The sequence below is a fragment of the Crocodylus porosus genome, unplaced genomic scaffold, assembly GCF_001723895.1.
Source record: "Crocodylus porosus isolate Cpor-Errol unplaced genomic scaffold, CroPor_comp1, whole genome shotgun sequence".
Lineage (NCBI taxonomy): Eukaryota > Metazoa > Chordata > Crocodylia > Crocodylidae > Crocodylus > Crocodylus porosus.
This window is the reverse complement of record NW_017728942.1, coordinates 2365252-2381469: the sequence shown is the minus strand read 5'-3', so window position 1 is coordinate 2381469 and position 16218 is coordinate 2365252.

Sequence of the window (16218 nt, the reverse complement as noted above, 5' to 3'; positions counted from 1 at the left end):
GGGCTTTTATTTATTTATTTATTTCAAGAGCAAGGAGCTGGGGTTGGGTGGGGCAGCCATAGCGGGGGGCTGGGAGAGCAGGCAGGGGGTGCGGGGTGCTCAGGGAGGCTGGGGGGTCAGGCAATGGATGGGGACTGGTGGGGGGTCCCTCTATGGTCCCCACCCCTCTCCTCCAGCTCCTCCTCTCCCACCCCCTACTTACCGGCACAGAGTCTGGGTCCAGCTGCCTGTGGTAGTGAGCAGGGACTGTCTGAAGCTCTCTGAATCTTTGCTGAATTGATTCAGATTGCTTTGAATCAATTTGGACCTTTTTATTGATCTCCTAATTCGACTAGGATTTGGAGATTTGGCTGCCAAATCAGGCCGAATCTCCTCTATATCGAATCAGCACCCAAAGCTTTGCACAGCCCTACTGCACAGCAAATAATGCCACGGTATATATTATTTGTATTTACAAGTACTAACCTATGGTGGCATTTATTAGTTTACTGCAGCCTAATAGGGCCACAAGTGTAGATGTGGAGACTTTACTGCAGAGTTAATTAGGCAGCTCCACTTTAAACATCCTGTGTAGACATGCCCTATGGAAACTGTGGAAAGGCTTGTGGGGTTAGCAACACTAATACCACCAATAGCATAATTATTCTGCATTTAGTGATATATCTGCTTGTAATTATTATGATATAAAATAGTGCATTCAGGACCATCTTTGGGGGCCAGCTTTACCCATTAACTTTAAAGGTATTTTTAACCTCACGGCTGATCCATCCTTACTAACAGGCAACTAGTGCGGCTGAATTTGAGGTGTATAGCTATACACTCCCAATCAGCCTGTTTGTTATTGCTTTTTTGTTTAAAGGGGAGAGAGTAGGAAATGGCAGTGACGTGGAATGGGAAAGAAGAGTGAAACAGGTTAATTAAAACCCATTTTTAAAGCTCTTCTAGGTGTATTTTCCATGCATTTGATACAAATAGTTTGCCAGCATTTAAACGAGAATGAAAAAAAAATAGACAGTTAAAATAGAAGTGAATTTAGATGCTAAAAAGAAGAGGTTTATCTTGGTGTTGTAGACTGTTCAAGAGACAATCTGTTGTCTCTGTTAATTTTTAACCCCCTTTTTGTCATTATCCAGTCAGATGTAACCCTGGTCAGAAGGAACAGACAGTATTGCCAACTCTCATGATTTTTGGTGTTGTTCTTAAAGTCTATGCTTTGGGAATGTGAAGAAACATAGGTCTTTCTTATATATATGTATACACAAATAAACGTAGCTAAAAGAAAGAGCTACATTTTTCACATTCCCAAAGTGTGGACTTTAAATGCCAAAAATGATGAGAGATGGCAACACTGAACAGAGCACTTCAGGATCAAATCCCATAGCTCCCCTATTCTCTATTTTGATGGGAATAAGAATAGGAGAAGGACTTGAGGATTTAGGCTTAAAGAAATAACAGTACTTAAGCAGTTAAAAAAAAACAAAGAAAGGAAAAGAAAAATGGGAATATTCAGCACTAGTTGTAACAGCATCATTTCTGAAACTCTTTACAATCATTTTCATAAGAATGGACCCTTATACCATTTTCTATTCTTATTAAAATGATTTTCATATGAATAAGATGCAAAGATTTTTTAGGCTGCTCTACATCATGATAAATAAGTAAATACAATCATTTTGCTCTTCACACAGTCTCAAGGTTTAGTTTGGTATGGTTTTCTTTCACCTGTTTTTTTGTTTTTTGTTTTTTGCTTTTGTTTTTATATTATAATTGTCAAGGTCCTTCTTCCCCCCTTTTTAATTTTTGCTTGCAGGGTCTTGACAAAATCTTTGAAGGATCTCAAAGACAACGTATCCAGACCTCACAACTTGCCAAATGCCCCTTGTGAAAGGTGCAGGGTCTGACAGAGGTCCAAAATGATTGTCACACAAATATTAACCAAGCAAGGAAATGAAAAGCTACTGGATTTGTTCAAGTATATCTCTGGGGTAAGCAATTTCCAGTAATAAAAGTATACATGCACATTGTGGCGCACCTATACGTGTGACAGAGCTCTGCTCTGACATGTGCTAATTAGCACACATCGGAGCAGACTTGATTAATCATATCTGCTGAGAGTCTGCTGGAGTATGCTAGTTAGCATACTCCAGCAGCCTCCACATCACGTGTATTCAGCATCCCTGCATTTCAAAATGGTAGTGGGAATGCTTTAACTAAAGCTCATTGAATGAGCTTTAAAGTGCCCCCACTGCCATTTTGAAGCACATGACACTGCATACACATGGCGCTATGGGTGCTTTAATTAGAGAAGCTCTGAAAGTTGCTCTAATTAAAATGCCCCCACCTTGGAGCATGTGTATAGATGCCCGTGGTTTTTAAATGCAAGTAAAATGCGGGCTAGAATAAATGGCATTCCTTAAAGGACATTTGAAAAGTATGAATAGATCTCATGAAATGAAAAACTAAAGAATAACTCTTTTACCTGCTTCAAATGGGGAGGAAGGAGTTTTAAGTGGCCTCAGGAAAAGGAGCAGAGAAAGATTTACCAGGAAAAGGAGATTTACTCCTAAAATATTTTCCTACTGGGGCTCTGTATTATTGTTGTAGTTGTCAGGTAGCTAATGCATGTATTGAACTGACTTTCATTATGTGCATACACACAACTGGATGAGAAAAGGTATGTGTATAAGATGTCTGATATCAACATTAGTCCTTATTCAGGGTCAGCCAGTAAGAACAGAAAGCAATGAAGTTCTGCTCTGAGCATATTTGGATGCATATCAGCCACATCATTCATAACCGCTGTGCATTACAGACTGCTCCCGACATTCCTAGTGGTTTCCGTGGCCATATCCTTATGAAGTACATCACTCTCAATCCATGCTATATCACAGCGCTGATGACTTTTTCAGGATGTAGTCATCAGGGCCCAGTCCCATGCCTATTGAGATCAATGGAAAGATACTAAATGCATACTTGCACTTGACTGGTCAAATGCTGCTTCAGGTCTGTGACCCTGCTATATTAAGATATCACTGGTAGGGGAAAAAAAAAACCCTTCTTACAATAAATTTACTGTGAAAAGTATTTACACTGCAGTGGCATTGTCTGGCTGTTTTCAGTTTGGACATAGACCACTCTCAGATTCCATTTCGGGGAATATCTGAAAAGCAAAACAGAAGGTGACCTGTGATCTGTCCATCCGAAAACTCAATAAGGGAACCAAATGGGAAGACAAGACTTTTTGCAAGCAAGGTTTATGCTATTTTATATTTGTTGCCTGGTCAGTATTTCAGTACTCTGAAGTGTGTTGATCATAATTGCATTTCATTTGTTATATTGGAGGTCTATTGATGGTCAATTTGATAATCTGATTATTTTTACTGGCTTTCCTTAGTATAAATATTTGAATAACTCTTCATGAAAATTTTCAAGAGTTCCTGTTGTTCAACCCCCACTTCCCTTTTTCTGACCGGCTCTGTTTGTTATTTAAGCCAAATCTTCAGGTTGGCATGCTTTCAAAATACCGTATATACTGCATAAAAATGGGCATGTGAATATAGTAAACGAGTGCAACCAATAGGAGTCATGTGGTCGTGTGCGTGCTGTCTTTCCACAACTGTTCATACAGCATCCTTATCACTGCAAAAACAAATCAGATGTGCAAATGAGAATGCACTTAGGAAGATTTGGGCTCTTCTGCGTTACTTTACACTTTAATTTTTTTTATGAGCCTCTTGCGCCTAGTTTTGTTTATAGTGCCAGTGGCAGATCCTATTTGTGACTTATCATTTTAAAGCAGTTTTTGTGTTTCATCTCTGTAGAATTCCCTATAGAGGATGCTACCAACAAGGCTAATCATGCCAATGAAGCCTGTAATAGTGGGAGAAGTCCAGAAAAAAGAAAGGGATTGTGCTGTTTCACAGAAATATCCAGTTCACCTTGGCTGTTCCAATATAAGTTCCTTTCCCACAATGGGTGGAAATGATTTCACAGTCACTAAGGGTGTACATCACACCCTTTACAGACACGGAGAAGCAGAAAACCAGCAGGCAGACTTCCTGCGAGCAGCTGAGACATTTTGCTTTATTTTTGCCACACAATCCCTTTCAAATCTGTTAAAGCATTTGCCAGCAAACAGGCAGGACATAACCTACCCATGCCACATCATGACATTCATCAAGCAGCATTATTCCCTGAAATTGTCACCTGATCAAATAAATGGTTGAGCAATGAAAAACACACATCTGGACTTTGATATTCTTGGACTAAAGGATCTGGAGGATTTTACTGTAAAATGACAACAAAGTCTCTTATTTTCTGTTCCCAGGCTGTGTTTACTGGCCCTTTCATAACACTGTCAGTGTCAGAGACTTGGTAAATAGAGAACAAATCCAGGAGGCTGTCAGATTCTTCTGCACTGCTGCACACCCCAAGATGATATGCTAACTCCTCTACCATTTTGCCAGTAAGTTTGAGTTTAGAGGCTGGGTCAAAAAGGAATGGCACTTTTCTTCCAGTAGGTTGTCCTTCAAGGGAAAGGAATTTATTTTAGTGTTTTTTCCCCGGTACTGACATGGAAAAGGGAGATATTTGTTCCTTTTAATAAAGAACAGCTTTCTAGCTGTTCAGTACTAGGGGTGTGTGAAGCTTCGGTCCTTTATATGATTCAGCAGAGATTCGGTTTGATTCGGTGGCCAAATCTGAATCGAATCAGAGGACCCTTTAATCTCTTCGAAAAGTGCCATTCCTTTTTGACCCAGCCTCTAAACTCAAACTTACTGGCAAAATGGTAGAGGAGTTAGCATATCATCTTGGGGTGTGCAGCAGTGCAGAAGAATCTGACAGCCTCCTGGATTTGTTCTCTATTTACCAAGTCTCTGACACTGACAGTGTTATGAAAGGGCCAATAAACACAGCAGTGAGCACATTCTGGGCCACTGTTCTTGGCAAGATGCAGGCACCAGGGCTGAATTTTTTTAGTTAAGTTAGACTCATGTTGATGCTTTCAAGCTTGCCTAACTCAGAGCCTTAATTAAAAAAGAACAAGAAAAAAAGAAACAACCAAATGATACTTGTGTCGGACTGGCTGGTGCTGCCAAATGATGTAATTGGTGAGATCGTCAGCTGACAAATGGGCATATCTCTGTCCGACTGAATACGCCATGCTTCTTTACACCAACTGAGGATCTGACCAGTTGGCTTGGTGTTATTACAGAATCGTTCTGTTACTGTGATATCAAGTAGAGTATCACTAAACAGATTCATTAAGAACATAGTTCCCAGCTCTGCAAAGACTTGTGCATGCATTTGGCTTTTGATGTGGGTATTTCCACTGAGGTCAGCAGAAGCACCCACAGGTCTAAACCCAAGCATATGTATACGGTTTTTCCTTCCCTGGCACAGAATCTAAGATTGAATGTCTGTCGACACTCTAGAAGTAACTCATATCTTTACCCACCAAGAAGGGCAAGTGCAGAAATGAATCATACGTTGAAGGTCCTGGAAATAAATAGGCCCAAGCTTAAATTCATAAATGGTGTTTCTCTAATCCTACCCTATTTGATACCGTAATGTTAATCTGGGCTCTTGTGTTGTACGCCTGAGTTGATTACATTTCAATAACCGGCCAGACTCTGTGCCTGTGTGGAGTCCCATTTCACCAGTCAAAGGCTGAAGGCTTAAAACAAGGAGACTCCTCATGTTCTTCAAGTTAATCATATGAGCCATTGCTTAAAGAGCTGGAGCTTAAATTTATAAATCACTCTAAAATCCTTTCATACGAAAAACACCATGGAAGTGTACATCACCATTTTAACTGACTAAATTAACTGACCAAATAATTCACTGCAATTCCATTCCTAGAATAATTCTAATAACAATTTTAGCTGAGATTTTGAAAAGCCATCCACAGCATTAAAACCCTACAGGTCCCCAAATTCTTCAGATGGTGTTGAAAATCTCAGCTGCAATGACTGTACAAACGACGATGAGATTTTTATTAATATAATGACCAAAAGGCAATTATAGGAATCATAATAAAAATATATCCTGAAATGTTCCAACCTCAACACGCTGATTATCTTCCATTTGTAATCTGAATACACTAAATGAAATATTAAAAAAAAAAATCCACCCATCTGCAGATGTTTGTGAAGACAAATACGAGGATCGCACATTTCCGGCTTTCTGTCAATTTGTCAACTTTTCCTTTTGTGCTTTGCTGCAGTGAACATGGCTTTGTGCAGCAACAGAAGGACTATCTTTCATTTCAACCGAAGGCCACTCTCTGCAGGTCAGTCAAACGTTTTAGACAAATGCCCTTCATAAAATAAGGCAAATGTGTCTTTTTCTTTTTCTTTTTTTATGTGGGCTTTGGCTGTTAGCCTCTGTCAGTAGATTATCATTGAAGATAAAACCTTAACAAGCATTTTCTTTTTCTACTCATTTTAGGGTCATATTACAGCCCATTGAAGTTTTGTGAATCTGCAGAAAAATATCAGCGACAGGATTCACCATCTGTTGCATAATGAAACAGACATGTGAATAATGGAACGTCAGTTGAAAGGGTTGCAAGTGATCAAATGTTGTTCAGCACCTCAATAATATTTCCTTGCAAAAAGATTTGAATTAAAGATTTCACTGTTGCTTTTTTTTTAATTTGGCGGCTGAGTGTGTAATCTAATCTTTGGCTACAGAGTTTGCACAAAGCTTAATGTCTTTGGGACTGTTACAACACTTACAGACACAGACACTTGATTCTATACCTTTAGAAGCCGAAGGGAGCGTGGAAAATGCACGCTAACTCATTGCACAATTAATTTGCACAGATGTGGCGTTGAATTCTTACTTGAGTCTAGTTGTTGATATCATAAAATCTTACATTACCCACATCCTATCAATCCTTCAAAATAATCCAAACTTAGAGAGAAATTTGAATACAACTAAACTTAGGGTGTATATCTGACAGAAAGAGACCTCTTCCACAGCTGTTTGGTAAACCAGAAGTCTTGGGTTGTGGGCATTTTTACAAATGAAAAATGATGTTTGGTTCCTAAATTTTGGTCCAACTTTGGAGGAAAAGACGTCTAACCCTGCTTTCATATATGACACTTTTATCAGCTTGCAGAAGACAGGTCAATCTTTAAAGTCAAGCTTTTTCCTAGAAATTTGGTTAAAAGCCCACAGACACAGCCTTTATTAGCCATTAAGCTCTGAAGAAAATATATTCTCCTTTCTGCCTTGCACTATGGTAAAATGGGAGTGATAGTTATGATTCATAAAACTTCATTACGTCTTCAAAGAACACCGCAGCAAAGTATGTGTACACAGTAGGCTAAGCTGATATTCTTTAGGGCATGTATGAAATCTTAATTATAGAGTTACTACTGATGTCTCCATGTTATATTGACACACACATACTTCCCAATAAAGGCTTTCTATGAGTCTTCCGTGTGCCTAGGTTTTATGAGTTTACTGTTTCTCTCATGACGGGTAAGCCTACCGTAATAACCTTAACACCCTTTCAGTGTATCAGAACATGAATAAATAATACGAACGGTAGCACCATGCTCATTTAGAAAGACACTGCATGTCTGCTTCCATCTTAGCCCATTTGGAATTTGGACTTATCAGCACGCCTTTCCACGCCATCTTTCTCAGAGGCCATGCTATCAAGGTACAACTACTACAAGCAACGCTCTTCTCACACAGCCTATATCTAATACTTTCATTCAGCATTCTGGACAGAAATCTGAACCTCAAGAAGTACAGGTACTCGGGCACACTTATGTGAGTGTGGCACGCTGCACCATTCTGATTCACTTCCCTTATTTTCCCCTTTTTACTCCTAAATATCTTCACTTGTTCTCTATCTTCAGCCATTTTATAGCAACATGTACCCATTTTGCAAACCCTTCTAAGGCTAAAAACTGTTGTTTTCAAGTTTTATTTACACTACCCATATTTTACTCATTTTCTACTTTTGCATCTGTAGAAACCTTGACAAGAAAAACTTTCTCTCTGAATATTCAGTCATTCAAATTAATGGGCATTTGCTGGAAATGTTGTTGTCTTTTTCCCCCCTCCACGAGTATTGGCAGATCAAAAGTTCACAGAAGTATTCTTGTGCAATTTGTAGATCAACTGCAGAGAACAGTGTGCCTTGCTACATTTCTAATGGCTTACAATTGAAATGCTACATTTTCATTTTCAACTGACAATGAAAAACACCGAGTAATATTCTAAGGCCAAAAATTATTGCTGGAACTTATGAGCAAGTCATTTCCTAACAGCTTTGTTCCCTGAATGCTGTCTTATCAAAAGTGCCCAGGATTTTATTGAAGTGAACTGTTCTAATGAAACAGAGCATTTGATGAAGAGGCATGACGGCAAGTTCAATTCCATTCCCCATCTTTCCAGTTGGTTTCATCAGTAAAATAGCCATAAGCATATAGGTGTCCACAAATGAAAATATTCGAGTACGTTTCCTTTTGGATGGCATGGAAGCTTTTTACATAATGAACAGACTCCAATGTTAGGCTCCTCAGTATGGACGTGGGCACCTGTGCGATTTTCAAAAATACCAGTTATACAGCGGATTCCTCTGAAGTCGCATGTGCTCTCAAAGTAGCTGTTCCAAGAAATTATTTTTTAAGTTGTCAAGGAATTGCTTCTTTAAATCCTATTCTAATTTGACATTTGACCAATTTGTGTGGGGAGTGGAAATCACCAATTACTACTTCTTTATTAGATTTAGCTGCTTCTTTGATCTCCGTTACCACTGTGCACCGAGTAGCTATTTCTTCAATCCAGACACTGATCGTTTAACCTTACTAGTATATCTTTATTCTTATTACTTGGAATTTCTTTACTTTTGATCTCCTACGTACAGATTGAGTCATGACTCTAGTAACAGATTAGGCTGTCTGCCAGTATCAGTGGTAAGTAACACTGAATGAATCAGAGCTGTAATGTAGCTTACACGCTTTGGTAAGCAGCTGCCCAACAGACTTAGCAAAAAACATGTACCATATTTTCTCACATACCACATGGTTCCAAATAAGAAACATATCTTGTTTTTGAAATGTCAAAATGAAGAAGACAAGACTTTTCCATTGCTATATTTGCATATAGTACGGGCAGAACCTAATCTTCATCTTCCTCACCCTTTTTTACCTGCTCAGCCAGAAACTGAAATTGTAGCTGCTGCTTAAACCTGGTCTCTGTGGGTGGAGCTACAAATTTGGAAAGAACTAAAAATAGTATGTAGCACGTGAAGTAGAAGAAGAGAGATGAGGAGTAGCCAGCAGTTAGCAAAATTGCCAGAAGAAAGGTTAGCTAATCAGTGGAGCATTAAGACCATTTAAAAAGGAGAGGTAGTCATTAACACCCATGAAGTGAAAAGCAGTGAGCAATTAAGTCAAGTGACTCCCTCAGCCACCTGAATAGAAATGCCACTTCTGCTTCCTGGCAGTTGACTTTTAAACTTCGGGTGGAGTAAGAATCAAAGTTGGGCACTTCTAGTCTGGACAGAAAACCAGCTTCCCTGCTTAACACATGCTCCCCAATTTTGGAAGACCATTTTGCGGGGAAAAGGTGTGTGCAGTATAAGAGTAAATATGGTACTCAAGTTCCAAACTTTACTGGGTTTTTTTCTTAAAGTCAAGGATCTATGAGTTGTTCAGTACCGATCGGCTTTTCTGGCAAATTGGAACTGAGATACAGGTAAGAGAAGGAAAACTAGTGCAAGATAAGGTCTTTCTTTCTTTCTTTTATAAAAATATTCTACTTTTAGAGTAAAATTCAGCCCCAAGGTGAGCTGCTGCAGTTCCACTGAAGTTAACTGAGCTGATTCTGCACGGGACAAGGCAGAATTAGTCGCTCCAAGTCTCAGTAAAATATAAGATAAATTCTATCGGTTCCTCCATGCTCACCACAAACCCAGTCACTTGTATGCTGGGACGGCTCACCCTGGGAATACAGGGAAAAGAGTTGAGCTCAAGTGTATAGAAAGCCTAAGAAATCAGTACAGTTCCCTTTAGAAAGAGGTGGCTTTGGTAGATTGCTCATAGTTGTGGCTCAGCCAACTTCCTTTTCCTCTTTTCCTAAACCTTTCCAGCAACATATGGAGTCTCACTGAACCCTGGGTACTACTCCCCAGCCACCCCCAACCACCCAACTTCATCACAGAACTACGCTGGTTCTGCTGTTCTAAGACCGAATGGTTTCTACAGGATCCAGTAGTGACCCCCCCGTGGCTCTTCTCTTACCTTTCCTCTATAACTCCTTTCGCATTGTCCTTCAGCAGACACTAAACATGAACTTTCCTTGAAGAGGAATAAAAGTCACATCAGAAAATAAATAAATACACAATCTCTTTGGTGGTACACAACCAAAGTTGCAATCAACCTAAGCGGCGTATGGCGCCCCACAGCCCCGCTCATCAGAATCCCAAGTTGTCCCCACAGTCCGAGTAAGGGCTGCTTAATTTCCATGCCTCAGATTTTAAAGGCAGTGACTTGGACTTGTTACCGGGTTGGTTTGGCTCAACCATGGCTCTGAACCATCCCGGACTTACCAACAAGCCTTTCCGCTAAAGTGACTTTTCCAACAACTCCTAAAAAAGTGAATATGCACATCACAATTCCTGAAAAACTATAAGCAACTAGATGAAGCACTCAAGTTAAAAGTTAAGAATTTATGCAACTGTTGTTTATAATACTCATTTTGCGAATGTTGCCAATTAAGCTTATTTAATGAATTCTATTTAGGCAGGGATAATATCTCTGTTTTTACAAGGAAGCAAAAAAACCAAAACCCACACATCAGCATGAAGAGGAAGAGGCTGGATAATTTCATGCCCAGCAACATATATAGTTATACAGGCCAAAATAAGGTCAAAGAAATATCATCTTTTAGGTATTAAAGAAAAATTGCAGCAGGGGTAAGGAAGGAATGTGGTTTCTCCCATATAGAAATCTGCACAATTGACTAGGTATATTAGGGGTAAGAAAAGATTGCCATTGTAAAGATGGGCCAAGCTGGTACAGAACTATACCCTGAATGGACCAAAAGTACAATCTAACATTGTCATATAAGCTACAACATACCCACCCTATTCTGCATAGCAATATATATCTAACAAACTCCACAACATTAGGAAAATGCTCATATACTCACTGATTCTATTGGTGTATGAGGCTACACAAATATATATTTCACATTCATTCTCGGATATCTAGATATACATGTAATTTATACACACAAGCTATATATAAAGGTGTGCATATACATAAATATGTATACTGATACTCAAATATTACACACATATTACACACACACACACATACACACATCAAATTACAGGAACTTTGCGGAAGAACCTTAAAACTCGATTAGATTTCATAGTATATTTTACAATTATGCTAGGGCTAGCCCATTTGACTGCACCTTAGATTGTGCATAACCAATAATGACTAGATTAATTAAAGCACGTCCAGAAAAATGAAGAGAAGCCATAGAAAGGAAGCTTACCGCAAGTCTACACTTGTTCGTATTGTTTTGTTAGTCAGTGGCCTATGACGCTTCCTACTGAATAACCCAGAGAACTGAAGAAGTTTTCCTTTCAAGGGATTCACAAGCACAATAAGATATTTACAGTATTTATCGCAGAGATCAAACCCGCACACAGATGTCACATTTCTTGAATTCCATCAGAAGATCAGACAAGCAGTCTCTGGAAAGAGGACATTACAGCCAGAAAGTTCAGAGCATACAGGCTTTGAGGGCCATTTCTGTCCCATTTTCTGTCATGCACCCTGAGCCTTTGTTGTCTCCGCAATGCTGATAAATCAATCCATCAAAAAATTTCCTCAGTGAAACTCAATCAAGAAAGGTCATGTCAGCGGGAGAGGAACAGATTAAATTAGCATCAAATTAGACATGGAAAGTGAGTTCTGTCAAAATCATCACAGCGCTCAGCACAATTAGAATATGTTAATTATGCATTTCATTAAGGTAGTGCTCTTTGAATGCGAGATGAAATGTCAGTGGTGTAGGCATCCGAAAAAAGGAAGATTGCCAGGCACAACTTTCTCTAGACAATGTGTGACACCTTCATTAACATCAAGAATCACAAGTCTGTCTTGACTTTTTTGTAAAGTATTAAACCATTAACTGTTTGCTGGCTCTCTCGACTTCTAGTCACATTCCCCTCTTGCTAAGCTGCACAACTTGCTTTCCTGCTCTGTCAAAGCTCTAGGGATTGCTCTGAGTGTCCGGTGGGCACTGAAAAGATAGGAGCAATTTAATGAAGTCTTTGCCGGATGTGCTTGGGATAATACTGCTGCCCTAAGGGGTGCAGCTCTGATGGTGATGTAGAGGTAGATGAGCCACTGTAGAAATGAGGGGTAAAGATAATGAAAGGAGGAGGGAGGGATAGAAGGAGGGGAAAGGGTGGATCAATTTTATTTTGGCTGTAGCTGCAAGATATAATCATCCTAAAGGGTAGAAAAAATAGATTTGCAAACCCACATTTGACAAACCCTAATTTGGGGAATTATTTTGTATATCAAATGTCTTTGTTTCCTAATAATGAGCTGCTTTTCAAAGAGAAAAACGATCCCTTGTGAGTTTGGGAGGGGTTTCTAGCTTCATAAAATACTAGTCGTAGGCTCTAGTTAAGAGATGAGCTGCTAGATTTGGGCTTCAAAAGTGATTTTTTTTTTAAGTGAGGTTTTCTAAGAGCCAAACTGTTTGATTCTAGCCCTGTGGGCTCAGACTTTCCTATTTAGAGGCCTAAATACAAATGGTCTGGTTATCAAAGGTGCTATGCGCTCCCACATACTGATAGCCAGTAGGTGCTGTAGGTGCTCAGCTTTCCTCACAATCAGATCCCTTCCATTTGCACGCCTGAGCAAGGCTCTGGAAGACTGACTGTAGTCATCCACTTTCGAAAATGTTCCCCATTTTCTCTGAAGGCGTTTGCCATTGTTCTAGGATAGGATAGCACAGGCATTCTCCCATTGGTCATTAATTTGAAACAGGCTCAGATGGTCAGTAATTGGAGGGAAGCTGCATGGGCCAAAGCTGGTTCATAGTAGACAAGATCCTACAGAACGAGGCGTCCCAATCCTTGTTGCCCTCCCAGCACTGGGGACAAGAAATGGAGGGGTCATGAAGGCTGAAGCACTGCTATGGATAGAAGCCAAATAAGTCCACAAGCACAGAGGCCTGCAAGCCATCTCTCCAAAAGGCTGTTATCTTGTACCTACCAGCTCCCTGTACACCTTTGCTTTACTAATCTCTTCAGGAGGATGAGACTATGATGATCGTTTCTGAACGCACTATATATATCCTGCTGTTTAGTCCCAGTACAATAACATCCTTTGGCAGTAGCATAACCAAGGGTGGTCAAGAGGGGCACCTGTCCTGTGTCCCAAGTTAGGACAAGTGCCAGAATCACCTCCCACCCCATCAGAGTCTGCACCCTGGGAGCATTGCCATGCTGGGAACTCCAAAATAGCCCTAAAGGGCTGCAACGGTTGAGGTGGGCAGAACGTATGTGGCGGCAGTGATACGGCTCAATTAGGGACCATTTAGGACTTCCTACTGCCCCACTCCTTTTCCCACCTCTCCTGAACTACGTGTTCCCCCAACCACTAGGGTTACCATATTTTCAGTTTCAAAAAAGAGGACACCTGTAGGGGGACGGGGTATATGATTGTTGGGGGGCAGTGATATGCCCCTGCCCCTCACTCCCAAGCCTTCCACCCCCCGTCCTCCCAACCCTGCTGCCGATGCAGCTCCCACCCGCCAAAGAAAACCTCACCACTTCCCCGGCCCTGCCACAGCCGCAGCAGTGGCAGGCACTCAAACGTGTGTGCACACACACACGCATGCACACACACGCACACACACGCGCACACGCACACACACACGTACCTGCCTGCAGCTGCCGGGCTCGCACGCACAGCATGTGATGCCCGCCTCCAATCACCTTCCCCCACTGCCCCCAGCCCCAAGCAGCTCCTCGCTGGGACAGAGGCACAGAATCCTGGACGTCTGCTGCTATTTAAACAAAACCCCCAGACAGAGATGGGAGAAAAAAGAGGTCATGTCCGGGAAACCCTGGCTGTATGGTAACCCTGCTCACCACTGCCTCAGAACCTGTGTGCTCTCCCCCAGCTCTTGCAACACCACACCGCCCCCAGCCTCTCTCCCCCAGGTGCAAACCGCTCTTAGGATAATAATGCCGCAATACAATATGCTGATGCAACAGCACAACTTCTTCATGTAGAAGGGTTTTACATATGACAAACTGCATTGGCACTCAGAGACAAGAGTCAAGGGCTTAATTTACACATCCAATTAGGTGTGTATTCAAATCAGATAACTGCATGCACAAATAGTTAACTGGATACTTGTGTCAATACACAATTTGCATGCACACCTGCATGCTAAAGCTGTCTAAAAACTGTAGGCCACAGGGCTAGAGTCCCTTGATTATTGGTTTCCCTCCCCAAATCTAAAATTCAGTTTACTGATACTATTTAGAGTGACTAGGGGATTGATAAAGGGTTTACTAAGAACAAGGAAAATTTCAGCATGTCTTTAATGAGCTTCTCCCTGGTTTATTGTAGCTTTTGTAAATCCTTCCTGAGAATTCAAAGTTGCCAAATGCTCCTCCCCAAAGATACATGCTGTAGCTTCCAATGCCCAGCAGGATTCTGTTTTAATATAACAGATTCCACTATAGTCAGAAAATGCCAGCAAGCTAGTAGGAGCTAGAGTCTACTTCAACACACTTGGCTGGCCTTACCACTTTCTAAAAATTGCTGTTTTCACTGGACCTAGAAAAGAGAGATTTTTATCGTTTGAAAGAAAAACTAAAGTCCCAGAGCAAACAAGCTTTCAGATTATGTTGGTTCTGCTTACTAGCCCAGAGCCAAGAGGACTAAAGATAAACTGACAAGATTTATAGTCCTTATAAATGCAGCATTGTATATATATATAAAAAAAAGATGCTGTTTTTTTAGAACATATACTTCCAGGGATCCCTGACTTTCCTTCTAAGGTACCTGGGATATTGGTCCTTTTCTACGAAATCATTGGGGGTGGATTAGTCCTTCAGAGGAACCAACTTGGACGCTCCCATTCACGAGTGCAATGGAAAGGGAGTCCAGCGTAATAAATGTGTTAACTCACTGGTAAGCTGGGTGTGAAGCAAAGGATCTACTATCAATATACCACAGTATGACACTAAACTTTTCCTCATTGGTCTGGACATCAAGACCATAGGCTGTCCTATGCCACTGTCTTGATTTCTAAATTATAATAAGGTCACCAGCCCAGCCATAAAATTAATGCCTTCAAAATTGTAGGTACCCAAATGAGAGCTTCCTCTTCCCTGCTTAAGTCCTTGAAACACTGTTCATATAGAAGGTGAGTGAGCCCCCCCGCCCCGCTCCTCGTTGCTTTTTAATGATGTGGAGATGGAGATGACAGCAGGATTTATAGGAACTCAAATGGGGTGGAACAGGATTGCACTTGTGCATCTAATAGGTGGGATAGGATCTTGCCCACTGGCCTTTGGCTTCTGATCCCTAAGGTATCTGCAGACTAAACCAGAAGGAGCAGCTGAAAGAACTACTCCACTTGCCTGGACCACGATGTGCCTCAGCTCTACCCGCTCCTGATCTAACCCCCACTCCTGACTTGCCTCAAAACACTTCTTTATTTAGGAGAAACATGAAAGTTGAGAATGGTGTAAAGCTGGTAGAATTGACTCTAGGTCATCTGGGGATCCTTTTGCAATGGGAAATCCCCACCGTCCTATGAAAACTTCTCTCTGTCTCCTGCATGCAGTTGTAGCTGAAGTAAGTGTTAGCAGGAAGGACTGTGCGAAGCTTCGGTAGCCGATTCAATTCAGAGGAGATTTGGCCCAATTCATCTCCAAATCCAACTTGAATTGGAATTCATTTAAAAGGCCCAAAATGAATTGGAAGCCTCTGAATTGATTTGGAAAACATTCAGCCCGATTTGGAGATTTGGACAAAGACTAAACAGGCAGTAGACCTTGAGGATGCTGGACACAGCTGCCTCCAGCTGGTAAGTCTGTTGTGGTGGGTGGTGGGTGGAAGGAAGGGGTGTGAGGGGGCAAATCAATGCCCCCACAGTGAGGGAGGGCTTGGGGCTTGGGGTGGGACAAGCTGTCCAGCT